This window comes from Hipposideros armiger, unplaced genomic scaffold, assembly GCF_001890085.2.
Source record: "Hipposideros armiger isolate ML-2016 unplaced genomic scaffold, ASM189008v1 scaffold_948, whole genome shotgun sequence".
Classification (NCBI taxonomy): Eukaryota; Metazoa; Chordata; class Mammalia; order Chiroptera; family Hipposideridae; genus Hipposideros; species Hipposideros armiger.
This window is the reverse complement of record NW_017732298.1, coordinates 158832-174313: the sequence shown is the minus strand read 5'-3', so window position 1 is coordinate 174313 and position 15482 is coordinate 158832. Positions and strand designations below refer to the sequence as shown.

The following is a 15482-nucleotide window of genomic DNA, read 5'->3' as shown; positions in this document are numbered from 1 at the left end:
TTTCAAGAGGTCTTCTTGGGAGAATCAATTGCTGAAGTCATAATATAAACTCAAAATAACTTATTTGTTTTTTTTTCTTTTCTTTGTTTTAACTGTTACGTATTACTGTCAAGCTATAGAAATTGTTTTTGCATATATAGAATTGTGTTATCCATCTTTATTTGTTAAACTTTTGGTCAGGTGTTGTTGAAACCACAAATCAAACAGAAAAATGTCTCCCGGTTTCCCCGGGTCATTTCCTTATTCCCAACCATCTTCAGCATTTCTCCTGATATAATTAAGCAGTCTGTAGAGTTTCCCTGTTCTGAACTTATATTCAAAGCTTAGTTATACAAAAGAACAAAAACCCAAATTGCCGCCTCACATTCTCCCTGGCACAGAAAACGCATGCGAGGACAGTAATAGAGCAATAGATTTAAAGGTTATTGTCTTCCGCCTGTCTGATTCCAGTGCTTTCCTCCTCATGTTGGTGTCTTTCTAAAGAAGATACTGTCAACCTCCTTCATTTTTTTTTACCTTGCTCCACTGTCTTGGCTGCTTTCTCTTCCTTCTTTCCAGGTCCAGCTGCAAAGCAGAGATAAGGTGTAAATAAAAGTTCCTGACGGAAATGCTGTTTCTGCTCCAGAAAAAGCATTTTTAACTCATTCAATGCCAAATATTTCTTCTAAACAAGATCTTTTAAAGCTTTTCCAAGATTTCTTACTTCTCTATAATCCAATTGAAACCTATTTTAAATCTAATCTTATAGAATTAGAGAAAAAAAACCCTTGCCTTTTTCTGACCTGTTTTTCCATACTTTTCTACTTTATTCTTTCATACTCTGCTTTGATAAACAAGGTCCATAAAGAATTCCACTTGACAAGACTATGATTAATCGATTTACATTCCAGGTTATTGCTGGAGTCATTTAGAGTCTTGAAAATGTCAACTACATGCTCCTTTAAATTCAAGCTTAAAATAGCTTAAACAACTGAAAGGACAGTGTAGTCATACTTGAGATTTATTTAAATATTAAATGAAGTCATCCCAAATCACAAGTAACCGAAAGAGAAATAAGGTTATCATTCAGGTGCTGTTTCCCATGAACTATGATTTCTCTGAGACTTATTGGTCAGTGGAATATTCACTGTTTACCTATTTACTCATCAAAATAGTAGAAATGATTCACACAAAATCAATGCACCCCACTGAAATAATTGATTTAAGTAAAGATCTTCAGAGGATACTAACAACTATTAGATAGATGAAGGAACAGTGGGGAACTGAATATTGCCATTACACCCAAGTATCACCTCACAGAGTTGCAAAGGAAAAAGAGCAACTTTGAAATGAAGAAACATGGTTGTCATTGATGAAACTTAGAATCATTCTTTTGAAACAGGACATCCAGGCATTCTATGCTTTCTAATTACTTGTACTGTGATGTATATAATATCACTTCTAAAGTATTCTTGCCAAAACATTCAACTGAAATCCAGTTAAGCCAAAGATTTAGCTTTCAGTTTAATCAAGTCAAAGTTATAGAGAGCGTATTAAATAGTATTCCCAAGAAACAATAAGAGCATAAAGAATGTCTATAGTGTAAGTGGCCATGATTTTTAAAAAAAGGTAATGTCATGAACAAGAAAGAGAAGGAGGTGGGGAGGGGGGGAGAGTGTGTGTGAAGAGAGAGAGAGAGAGAGAGAGACAGACAGACAGAGAGAGAGAGAGAGAGAGAGAGAGAGAGAGAGAGAGAGAGGAGAGAGAGAGAGAAAATGACTTTTTTTTCACAGAAAAGTTGTTGAATTCACTCATTAGGTATAATAGATCATCTGTAGATTCTTTTGAATTTTTCAAGTAGATAATTTCATCTATGAGTAATGAGTTTTATTTCTTACTTTTCTTCTTACACCTATTGTTTCTTCTTCTCACCTTATTCTTCTGGCTACAATAACCAGTACAATGTATAATAGAAGTGGTGGTAAGAGACATTTATGTGTTGTTTTAATGCTCAGGAAGAAACAGTCTCACTTTTCTCCATGGTTTTTGTATATATTTTAACAGATTAGGATGTTTCTTTCTACTCTAGAGATGAATTATAGCAAATGCAAGTAGATTCACTTATTTATTCACTTTATTCTATTATTCTAGTTAACTACACTGATTACTTTTTTGTTTGAAATTGTATTCCTGAAATAAAACTTATTTGATTGCATTTTATCTTTCACATATATTATCAGACTTGATTTACTCAGGTCTATGCTTATATAGTCACAAGAGAAGTTAGCCTATATGCTTCCTTTTTCAGTTTCTGTTAGGTTTTGGTATTAAGGTTAATCTAGTTCTATAAAATGTGTGAACGTTTTCTCTTTTTCTATGCCTGGAAGGTTTGGTGCAAAATTGATGTTAATTTTTCCTTAAATGTTTGAAAGAATTCACCAATGAAGCCATCTGGCTAGAATTTTCTTTAGGAAAGAATTATATCAATTTAACTAAATATCAATTAAACTAAAATTTTAGAAAATGTTTCTGTTATTTATTATCTGTAAAATCTGTAATTATGCTCTCTTTTATTTACTGATATTGATGCTTTGTGCCTTCTCTCTTTTTTCTTATTTTTCATAAGGGCCTATCAATTTTATCAGATTTTATAGAGAATCTAATTTTGATTTTGTTGCTTTTCCTATTGTACAATTTAATTTCTATTTAATTTGTTTCTGCTCTTACAGCTTTAATTTCCCTTCCTTCTACATTCTACTTTTTCTGAGTTTAATATTCTGCCATACATATCTATATATTTCTTAGATATTTAATTTTCAGCCTTTGTCTGTTTTAATTTATATCTTTAAAGAGTATAACTTTCACTCTAAACATTATTTAGCTGCATCCAAGTTTTCAATGTAATGTTTTCATTATACATTAGTTCAACATATTTCCAAAATTCCACTGTCCCTTTTGATTTGAGCCACGAGGTATTTAGAAATACATTGTTTACATTTCTCACATCACCTAACATTGTTTCCAATTTGTTTGGTGACTAAATGTATTAATTAACAAATAAGACATATTGATAATAAATATTCTGAAGTAAGAGAGAAAAGAGATCAGTTTTGTTGTTAGTGGTTTTCCTGGAAGAGGAGAAATTTTAGGTGTAGCCAATAGTGAAAAAAGACAAAGGAGCAGAAAAGCCTTAGGTGTATCTAGAGGAAAGCGAACAAGTTTAGCTGGAGCAGAGGGTTCCCATAGAAGAGATATGAAGTAATATAAAAATAGAAGATGGGGCCAACTGCAAAAGGCCTTGAACTCCAAACTAAAAAGTTAGACAGTATTATGTACGTTTCAAACACCTAGTAAGATATACAGTATATTAGTCTCCTCTATGAATGCTCTTTCTCAAATCAATGTGCAAATAAAACACTGAAAATTTGTAATTATAATAGAATCTTGTGTATATAATCTTATTTTTTGTTTTCTCTTTCAACGATGAGTTCATAATTCTTTGCACTCATATTAAGTAAAGGAGGCTAGACTTCTAACAGTGCCATTTTTTTGTTACTCATAAAAGGTCACTGAAAATGCTGATTATTTATACAGAAAAGAAGACATTTTGCATAAAATAACGATACTTTCATTTCTGTTTCTGATATAAAATTCATCAAACCTAGTTCTATGGAGAGTAAAGTGTAGGAATAAACAGCTCATGTAAGTAAGTAAGGATTTTCTAACTACCTGCAGTCAAAAGAAGGCCTTAATCAATTTCCCTTTCAGTACCACAGGGTCCTTGAAACCTCCTTTGGTGCTTAGAGAAAAAAAAAATATCCCTTTGTTCTACATTTGGAGGTTTACTTTAAGAAAGAAAGAAAAAAAGTAGATGTGTATTGCACTTCTTCAGAGCTTCCTACTAAAATGAAGAAAACAAAGTAGCTAACATTCTTAGAAAGTAGGCCTGGATTGGGGGTAACCCTGAGATAAGTTGGGGGGTGGAGAAGTTGGTTTTCTGTAGTCCCAGGCTTTCATTTTGCTATTTGCCCTCTCAATTTTCCTTGGGAACCCAATTCTCCCACACAATTCTCTCTCTCCTTTCTTGCCCCTCAACACCACTCGTATGTTCATTAGCAGTGGGGTTTGTACCTGAGCAGTGAGGCTTATGCGGAAGTGGGGTATGTTAAAGCCCTAGGAAAGAAGTGAGGAGTGGTAAAGAAATACTGGCCATTTGCAGTCTCATTCATATGATGTACACAGTGCTTGTGGGATGTAGACCTTACAGCCTTAGGGGGACAAACTATTATTTCCAAGGATATAAGAGTGTGGTGTTAACCTTCCCAAGGGTTATTTCTTGGAGATGTCAATGATTGAAACAAGGGAATAAATCACTGACTATGGAAGAGAAAGTTTTAAATGTGCTGGGGCCTTGGATATATATTATGGTGGGGAGACAGGAAGGAGAGTCTTCTTGTCATTTCTCAGATGATGCTAACTATTCAGTCTTTTCACAAGGCCACCCTTTCCTGCTACCATCTTCCATGAATCTTACTTATAGTATATTTGGAATTATAAATAATATAGTATTATTGTAGCATACAAAACAAGAAATGTCTGAAAATAAAGTTGAAAAGGGATATAAGAACCAGACCTTGGGGGACTCATATTGCTCTAACAAGTTTGGGCATTATGTTATGGACAACTGGGAAAAAGAGAATTTTAATTAAGAGTGGTTTATTCAGTTTTATGACTTTGATAATTTACTTTTACTGTTGTGTGGATTCTGGTAAGATGAATATTAGTGAAAAAAAATAAAGACATAAGGACAGCAGTGAGATTGTTACAGAGGTTCAAATATAAGATAATGAAGATTTAAATTAATATGAAAGTCATGGTTATGAATAAAAGTAAATGTATTCTAAAAATATTTAGGGGATAAAATCAGCAGAACTAGGAGATTCTTTGAATATCAGGTGAAGGAGGAAAGAAAAATCAATTACCCCCAGATTTCTAGTGAGGTGAAGAGCAGATTGTGGATTCACCAATGATAATGAAACAAAAAATGGGGATGAGGAGTTTAGTTTAAGACAGGTTGCATTTGAAGGTGATTATTGGACATTTAAACATACAAGGCTGACATTTCCTGGGAACGTCTTTTCACAGAGAAGTCCTGAAATGACGACATAGAATTGGGAATCTTCAGGATATACAGGGCAGAGTTTCAACCTTGAGAGCAGACATATTTCACAAAGACAGTATTCACAATGGATTCTGGGAACATCAATAATTAAGGTGCAATAAAGAAAAAAAGACACAAAGAAGTCAGAAACAAACATCAGAGAATATGGGGGACACCAGGAGACTATGATGTCATGATAACCCCAAGGTAGAGAAGCTTAGATAAAAGACAAAATGGTAAGTGTAACTGAGAAATCTACTAACATGAGGACTAGAATGGTTCCATTCATTGAGCAATGATAATGCCATCAGATTAGCAGAAGCATCAGCCGCACATTAGGGACAACATCCTCATCTTCATTGGAAATTAGAAGGGGTATTAGCACTCCAGCATTCAGAAGACTCGTACGTGAAGGAGACAAAATTTTAGAGATATGAAATTAAGAAAAAGTAATTTTGAAGCTGAGAATAATATTTCCAAAATGAGGAACAAAGCCAATAATGAGAACGACGATGGATGAAACAGCATGGATGACTGATTAAGGAGGACACAGCTGGAGAAAATGGTCTTCAAGAGAAGGATAAACACTTTACCTTTAAGATTAAAAGAGAGATGAGTATAGATGAAACAAGAACACTAAGCCACTTTTAGATTTCTCCTTTTATTCCTAGCCAACTTTCTTCACCATTATTGCCTGTACCTTTGACTTCCTCTTCCCTTAATGAATTTGTCATCCTTTTGCTTTTACTTGGGCCACTCCCCTAAAAATTCTCTTTTGAAAATCATTAATAATTATATAGTTGATAAATCCAATGTCTTGGTGACTACCACCTTGTCATTGAAATAATTTATTTTCATGTGGTTACTGTGACATTATAAACAATATCATCTTTTATTTTTTTAAAAGACTCTGACCTTTCTAGCTACTTTTAGTGGTTATTCTCTGACTCTCCTTGGTCTTCTTCCTCCAGATGTTCCCTAACATTCCACCCCTAGCTTGCTCTCTCTCTAGGCCACCTCTGCATGACAAGCTCATAGACTCTTACTGTTTCCATTACCAACCCCATGCAGAGGGCACCCATATAAACTCGTATATCTCCAGTCTTGCCACTGTCTGGAGCTCTAGGTTCACCTTAGAGCCACCTATATGATGCTACTTGCATGTGCCACAGCACTTTAAGTGTATCTTAACTCAGTCTTCTCCTCTCTCCCCTAACTGCTTCTCATCTTTCTTTTTAATTTTTATTAAGAATATCAATATCTAACACGCAGTCTGAAAACATATTATTGCCATTAAATATTTCTCTTTCTTTCCCTCCCAAAACTGAGCTATTGTCAAATTCCACTGAATCTACTTCTGTAAGAGTGCTCACATTATATCCCTTCTTTCCAATCTGATACCTAATACCAGGCACTTATCTGTTGTAAAAGCTTCCTGACTAGTCTGCCTCTTTCTAAAGCAAATGTCTGGGTGTTATTCTTATACTTATAATTTTTTCATTGACCTCCTATTGCTCATAGAATAGAGTGCGATTTTAAAATCAGGCCTCTTCAGGGCTGGCCGAGTGGCGCGATGGTTAAGAACTGGCTTGGGATGCCAGAGGGCCCCGGTTCAGATCCCACATATGAGGGCCAGTGACACTGCCCTCCACAGCTAAGATGCTGTACAACAGCTCAACCTGGAGCTGGGCTGCTGTGAGTCGCCGGCAATGGCTAGGCTGCAGCCCCTGTGGCAGTGGGTTGCCATGGGCTACCGTATGTAGCCAGCAGCCAGCGTGAGCTGCCAGCAGCAGCAGTGAGCGGCCGTCCAGAAGCCGGCGACTGATCTGCCTCCCCCAGGAAGAGCGCAATGATGGTGCCAACTTGGGCCAGTGAAGCAACGTCCTCTACAACTAGACTGAAGAACAAAAGGACAACAACTTGTCTGTTCCCCTTCCCCCAATTCCCCAGCACTGTTCCCATCCCGCAGTTCCCCAATAAAAGTCTTTAAAAAAAAAAATCAGGCTTCTTCACAGCATTATTCACCCAGGTTATGTTAATTCATACTGTGTTCTTCAGGGTCTTGCTGTTCCTTATATATATCTTACGATCTCCCACCACTTTGCCTTAGTCTGTTACCTGTGCCCAAGATATGCTTCCAGCTAATTTTTACATATCAAAATCCTATCTGTTATTTAACACTTAACTCTAAAGTCACCTTGTATAGTAAAACATTGCCTTCCCTTAGATATAAATAATTTGTAAACTCTTATGGAATTTTATCTGGATTTATACTTTACTCTGTTGGCTTTCAGCCTTGAACTATTGTTATATGGGAAACTTTCAGTTGCTAGCAAAAATTGAAGCCTAAACAACTTAGTGACTCAATAAAGATTCATATTTTTTCAGTTTTTTAAATTGCTTAAGAACAGTATTAACATCTAAATTTTTTCTTTACATATGCACATATTACATGATCCATGAATATATGTTGAATAAAAGTGAAAATGATTTGGAAATTGTAAAACAAATACGAATTAGTGAGATGAGTATCATATTGATAATTAAATACTGTATATCTCCAAAGAAATTATGACTTAGAACAGGCTTGAGATCAAACAATTTATATTATATATAAATTGGTACATTATACTTAATTTAAAATATTAAATTATTTTTTGTAACTTTGAAAAAATTTTAAATCACAAAATCAGTGATTTACACTTAACATTGTACACACAGTTCCTAGCTACAGCCTCAATGTAAAAGAACAATTTTCTAGTGTCAAAAACAAAAATAAACCCCAAATCACTTTTCTATTCTGTTTATTTATAAAAGACTAAAAGGTGAAAATCTTGTAAAGTTATTAAATGTTGTTGGGAATAGGGGGCTGGCTACTAAATACATGATGTAAAAATATGTATTTTCATGTGTGACTGATCATGAGTGAGGAGGTTGAGGACAGGAAAACTATTTACTTGACAAATGAGAAAAGTCTCCTTTGGCTTTTATTTGTAGCTTGTTAAATTGATAAAGCCCTACCTGAGTTTCAAAATATTTATGACAACTTTGGAAGGAAAACTTCTTTCTGTTCATGATACAGAATATGTAGAATCATAATTTATGGGATATAAAATTGAAAGCAACAAAGGAACAAGATAAACAAATAAAGAAACAAAAACTCATAGGCACAGACAGTAGTTTAGTGATTACCAGAGGGTAAGGGGCGGGGGATAGTAGAAGAGGGTCAAGGGATCAAACATATGGTGATGGAAGGAGAACTGACTCTGGGTGGTGAACACACAATGTGATATATAGATGATATATTACAGAATTGTACACTTAAACCTATGTGATTTTACTAACCATTGTCACCCCAATACATTTTAATTTAAAAAAATTAAGAGTTGAGGCATGAGATCTAAAATTAACTAGAAGCAAAGTAGTTGGTGCCAATTATTCATTTTTATAAACATTATTTCTCTCCTTTTATTTCATTCTAAGCCTAGCAATCAGGCCTACTGAATCCCAACCAAAAGTTTGGACTTATTCTAAAAACTGAGAGCATTCTTGGGTAAGCACCCAGTGAGTTCAGTAATTGAAGGTTCAATTTCAATTTTATACCTCTGCTCACTGCCGCTTGACTTGACTGGGTCCCACACTATGTGTGTTTGCATTCTTAACCTAAACGCCCAAGTTCCATGTGATTCAGCATCCGCCATGGCTCAGCTACTGGTTGCATCTTTGCTTCTTAACTCTGTTTCCAGCCTATCTTCCACAACTAAGGATTCCCTAAGGCTCGGTATCTAAAATGTAATTCTAGATGAAACTTATACACTGCTATTTGGACACCTCACTGGTCTCATTCTTGGCTAAATGATTTGAATATGTCTTTGTGTCACTTTTGTTCTTGTATCATCACGTTATCAATATCATGGCATTATATTCACTCACTGGGTCCCTGTACCCTTGTATCTGTCCTCAGATTAATCACTTTCTCTAAATTTATATTAGCGTTTTCATGATACCATGGCATTATCCATAAGCTACCAGATTTTGTCAACATTCTACTTAATGCCAACAAGCAAAACTGATTTCAGAATAAGACACCACAAAAGAATGAGACACATTAATATGGACTTCTGATAAATTTATAGTTTTGTTCATTTATTGATACGTAGCAAAATATGTCTATGAAACATGTGATCACTTATATAAAAAATGATATCACAAATATTAGGCTATTAGAAAGAAAGAACTAAGGAACACATTTTATTCAACAATTTGATAACTTCTAATTAAGTATTATCTTATAGTACAGTCTATATTTTCCTTTAAGTATCCTTTATCTAATTTATATATGTATCATACATATATATGTATATGCTAATTTATATATTAATTTATGTACTAATTAATAAATATAATTTATATTATAATTTATTAACTAATGTATTTATATTATATTAATTTACATCCATGTATTAATTTATATTCACAGATATACATTGTTTGGATTTGAACATGTGGATATGTGTCATAAATATTTTATATCTGTCTAAAGTCCTGATATATGTTCTCTGTATAGAGAATATGCAATAAGAGGGGTTTTTTAGGAGAAAAATGTTACATCATTTTAGTGGAATATGTATGAAGGGGTATATGTGTAGATGTGTGTGTGTGTGTGTATTGAGGATAGGTTTGCTAAATTGTCTCCTGAGATACTTCCAAAGATATTAGATAGTTACAGATTTTATTTCTATTTGTAAAATAGAATTATAAATTTCAGAATTGTTCCAGTTTATTTCTAATTGGGAATATGTAAAACTTTTCACCATGCTGATTATTTGTAATTTATATTAGTGTTCTTAAAAATATTCTTTAAAATGTCTCCAGTATTCACATAAGTAGTTGTTTCTGACTAGACATGACAAGAGAAATAGCTTTGAAAGCTTACATTTCAAACTTCACAATATGTTTCTTAAAGCAAAATGTTCCTGAGTGAGCATTCCAAGGAATGCATTTCCTAATTAGATATTATTTTCATACAGAATGAACATAGTGCACATAAGTTCTACTAGTCAAAGTTCCATCTGTTCGAGCCCTAACACTTAAGGCATATACTGAAGTTGAATACTCCCCAGGTGGCTGGGATTCTACTGAGCTTGGGCAGCTGCATTTCTTCAATTTTTCAAAAACTAACTTGCAGTTGAACTGCAATTACTTGTTTTAATTTATGGCCCTAAAGGAATAAAACCATTTCCATTACAGCACTGATGACAAAGCCTTGCTAGGATAGATGCTATAAATCTTGTGTAAAGTGGGTTTGTTTCCATAGCAATGACATAGTAAAATCAATAAATAGAGCTCTTCTATAAGCACTAAACAATACATTAGGTTAGAAACTTTTGCAGAAATAAGTGTTAGTCATGACAATTTTTTTTTAAAGCTGAATTTACCTTTTTTAGTTGAGGCAGCACCGACATCTTCCTTGGCTCGATCAGTTTCTGCAAATTCAGATATTAAAGAATGAAAAATTAATATCAGAGATGCCAGGTCGATATCTTATAGTATTGTAAGTCAGACAAGACTAAAACTGTCCAAAAGATAAAATATAAGTGGCACCTGAGAGCAAAGCAAGCAGCAGAGGAAGCCAAAATATAAAGTACTTGTATTTTGTTGTAAACTAATGAACTTCTTTAAATTGTAATACAGAAACTCTCTTTCAAGATACAACTATAAGGCATTAAAATTTTATGCTTATATAAGTAATGACCATTAAAAAAGTTGGCTTATTTCCCAAAATACACTGGAATACTACTTTATTAGTTCATATTCAAATCTAAAATGATCTATGAGTTATGTAGAAGAGGACTTGAAAGGCCTTCTTTGTTTAACCTTTAATTTTGGGGACAGTAAGCAGTATTTGACCACAATCAATTAGCTTTATGTTATAAAAGATTAGCCATAATGAAACATTCCATTTGAGTATTGGACAGAGAGAGAGAGGGAGAGAGAGAGAGAGAGAGAGAGAGAGAGAGAGAGAGAGAGATGGAGGAATAGAATAGAATTAAAAAGCTTAAAATGCCTTCTTGGAATTTTTCTGAATATCTAGTATGGAAAATAAGAGAGCTGCCCTTAAGACATAATCTAAAATGTTGGTCGTAGGACAAAATCCTGGGTCTCAAATAAAGGCTAATCAAAGTTGAGGTTTTTCTCTCACTAGAAAATAAGAAACATAAGAATGAGCTGGTGAATTTTTATGAGCATTCTCTTCCCTCCTCAAACTTCCAGCATCGTGAATGTAGAGGCAAGCTGCTGTTGGGTAATTCATAGAGAAAACAGAACTACCTCACCTTGTCACCACCTCTCCAGCACATACAGCCACTATTTGTCTTCTTTCCAGTCTCGAAGGAATATCAGTTTCTAATCCTATTTAATTTCAATTCTTCTATTTTTGCCCTGCATCCCATCTCCTTTTGCCTTATCAAAACCTTTGTTCTTCCAAGTGTTGCTTTTATCTGCTATCTCATCAGTTTTCCACTACACGGATGTTCTCACATCAATTCAGAAACATAGTATGTCATGCTTTATAACCTCAGACAACCACATCCTTCACTTCCATATGTCACCCCCACACCAACTATCCCATGTCTCTGTAGTCCATCATAGCCTCCAGAGAGCTGCCAAACTCAATGTCGCCATTTTTATCTTCTTATTCTCTACTTTTAAAAACTCATTTAATTGTGAAAGATATAAAAATAAAAGGTATAAAGGAATACAACATGTGCACCTTTTAATGAATGGCAATAAACAATGTGCATCTTTGTAACCCCTTATAGGCTTAAGAAATACAATATTATCAAAGCCTTTGAAACCTCTTACTTGTCCTACTATCATGGCATGACTCTGCCTTTTCTTAGCATTATCAACATCTTAAAGTTAGTATTAATTATTTCCTTATTTTTCTATAAAGTTTTTATCACATATATTTATCTCTAAACAAAGGTAAGACTATTTTATATACATATATTAAATTACATTGTTTAGTGACATAACTTTATATAAATTGAAGTATATTGATTAATTTTTGTGGTTTACTTCTTTCCAAAAATTGTGTTGAGATACAGTGGTAAAATAAACAAGGCGGCCATTACACTGAGAGAGCTCTAGTGCCTTTGGTAGCTGATGTAAACAAACCAAAGCCAGAGTCAACTAAATTTTTCTCAAATCTGATACTTCAGATTATAATCAGGAGATTATTTTATTACTAAAATTATAACACATGGTATTAGTCTCAATAGTCATACTTTATAGAGCTATTTTGCTGCATTCATTATTATACTTCCCTAATACCAAAATTTATTCCTGACTTCCCATTTGAAATCCTCTTCTCCTGCCTCATGTCTAAACTGAACTCAGATTCTACATTGGCTAGTACTTATCTATCTAGCTTGGATGCTTTTGAATCGCCTTGATGAATATTCTTGAGCTTTGAACCATGGCATTTTCTAATTGGGGCTGTCACCAAGGATACCAACTTTGGCTTAATCCATGGGATTAAACAAGAATCATATCTTGCCCTAGGGCCTAAGTCAGTCCCAGGTCTCTCACATTCTACATTTCTGGTATTGAAACCTCCCAAATCCATCACCTGACACTGTTTAATATTTTTTGAGCTCATTCTGTCAGCATCATCTGTGATTTGGGTAGTGATCATATAATTTATTATCCAAACCAAGCAAGTAAAAGGAGGTGCTATTAATAATTATTATGGAATAATGCAAGTAAACCAAGACTGTCTTAAGAAGCTGATGTACATGGTCAAATTTGTCATGCAGTTTGTGGTCTAGACACACCACATTTGATATCAGGTCTACTGATTCAGGCCCATAGATCATTTCCTACCACAATTTTCATTACAGAATATTTAAATTGATGCCAAAAAGCCTGTTACATTTCTAACAAATATAAATTATCCCCATATATTCTATTATACTACCATATAACTGATAAATTCAAAGGGACTTAATTGTGAAATTCTGCCTACTGAATTTTCTTGAAATGTACATCAAGTGATAGACATTTGATTCACACATTTAAGTATTGAAATGTAGTTAACATGATGAACATAGTCAGGCTTGGTAGCTGAATATACCATAAAATCTAAATACAGGGATGAAAAATGCCCGACTGTTGCCATTTTTATATGAATTCAGACCCACAATTAAAAATTACTATACTTTGGCTCTGATGTCATCCTTGGTGATTTTTTTGCTCAGAATTCAAACTGAATTGAACATGTACATGAAATACATGATCAGAGTCCCATAGTCCTTGATATGGAATGAAGTGATGCATCTCAGTGCTTCCCAAGGTCTTAAAGAACACTGTCTTTGAAAACTCTTTAAAAAAGAGGGTGATGTGGTCAAGTATATTCACTAAGTATTGCCTACTACATCCCCTCTTGAAGATTCACCAAGGAGAGTGAGCGATTTGAGATGCCCTGGGGTCTAAAACTCTACTTGTTTGGTCCTCTTCCTGCTTGGAAATGACTAATCATATTGTTGACTCCTGTGTCACTATCCAATTTGTGCAGAAGTAGAAGTAGGTGCAGGGGACTGAAGGGAGGAGAATTGGATGTGTTGAGGCATTTTTGTATGCACTATGGTAAAGGAATCTGGATTGACTTTCAGAAATAGTAAATCTATGTTTGGCATCCCTGCTTGGTTCAAAACACTCTTCCTTCATCCATATAATACTTGAAACAAACTTTTATATATGGAAGCATTAAGGCCCCTCCTTAGAATTACATGACTAAATTTGAAAGGTTTCCTGTTTCAAGTTTATGGTACCATAAGAACCTCCACTCTGAACTGATACATTTTCTAAGCTTTTCTGTATCTTCCAGTGTTTTTCCTACAGTGATTTTCATTTCCTCGGGAACTAGAGTAAATAATTTCACACTACAAACTTAGTCCACATGCTACTATTCCGTTTAAGCATGTGCTAATGACAAATTACCTTTTAGTTTTTCCATGGACTTGCTCTAACCCAGTCAATCTCACCTATCCTTTTTAATTTTATACCATGGGATTGCATCACAAATGCACTTAATGTATGCTAATTAAACTATAAATCTCATTTTCTCATTTGTTTTCATAATTTAAGGTAATGTAAATGAATATCCTGAATGTTAAGGTTATATACACAAAATTATGTGTACCTTAATAGATGGGCAATTTAAGGAATTTTAAGAGTATTTGTAATGATATGCAGTTTTTACTGTAGGCATTAACTTTACAAACAGCCTGCTGCATATAGCAACTATGTTAAAAAAAAATCTATTGTATGGTTTCAAGGTAAAAAAAGAGACAGTTCTCAGTTGGGGAAATGGCCTATTACATTGTTAGTAGACACGTCATACAATTTATGAATTATCTCTAAATTTTGTATTGAGGGATAATTCCTATGCCCAGTACAAATCTCTCAAGAATACAGGCAGTTGAATATTAATTCTTTTAAAACTTTTATATTAGGTCAAAGATGACTTGGTGACTTAATTAACTAATTTACTGCAAAAGATGCTGATCTCTTCAGAATTTGATTTGACAATGTGTTACGTAGATAGAAAAATTTACAAGGCTTTTTAAAATTACAAATGAAAATGTTATCTACGTGTTATGTTTTTTATGAAGAAAATGTTAATTTTCAGAGTAATTTTCAACCTAAAGTTCTCTGCTAGTGCTTCAGAATTATCAGTTTTGTTTTATATATTTTCTTGATTATGCATTTCAACAGACTATTCACATACTAAAGGGTCCATAGAGTTCCAATCAGATTTATATTCAAGAAAAATTTAAATTCATGTTAAACCTCCCTTTCAGTCTGCCATATCTATGTGAACATTTTCAACAGTAACTTTTTAAAAGACATTCCCAACAAACTAGTCAATATTATATTTCCAATTTTTCTCTGATATGTCCACCAATGATACACTCTGTCTCAAAAACCCAGCATTAAATAAAATATGAATTTGTTTTATGTATCAGTATAATCATTAATACTTAAAGCACTCTAACCAAGAAGAAAAATATAAACAGTTTACATCATGCATACAACTGAGTTTAACCAAAAATACCATACACAAACCTTAAAGAAGCTAAAAGTATATTTTTTTCTAAAATGAAATACATGCAATTATGCCAAAATAATTTTTATTAATGATAATCGATTAGGTACTTTACTGAATCAAGAAATACTGACTGGGCCGGCCGAGTGGCGCGATGGTTAAGAACTGGCTTGGGACGCCAGAGGGCCCCGGTTCGGATCCCACATATGAGGGCCAGTGACACTGCCCTCT

General features: G+C 34.0%; 1 protein-coding gene across 1 annotated transcript in view; it reads right to left on the bottom strand.

Moving 5' to 3' along the window:
- Positions 1-15482, bottom strand: part of LOC109375422 (triadin-like) — a 150950-nt gene that overhangs the window by 113467 nt on the left and 22001 nt on the right. Inside the window, exons 4-5 of the mRNA XM_019630803.1 lie at positions 10579-10626; positions 517-564 (exon numbers count right to left, since the gene is read on the bottom strand). The gene's annotated coding sequence lies outside the window, so the exon portion shown is untranslated. The remainder of the gene's footprint in view (positions 1-516; positions 565-10578; positions 10627-15482) is intronic.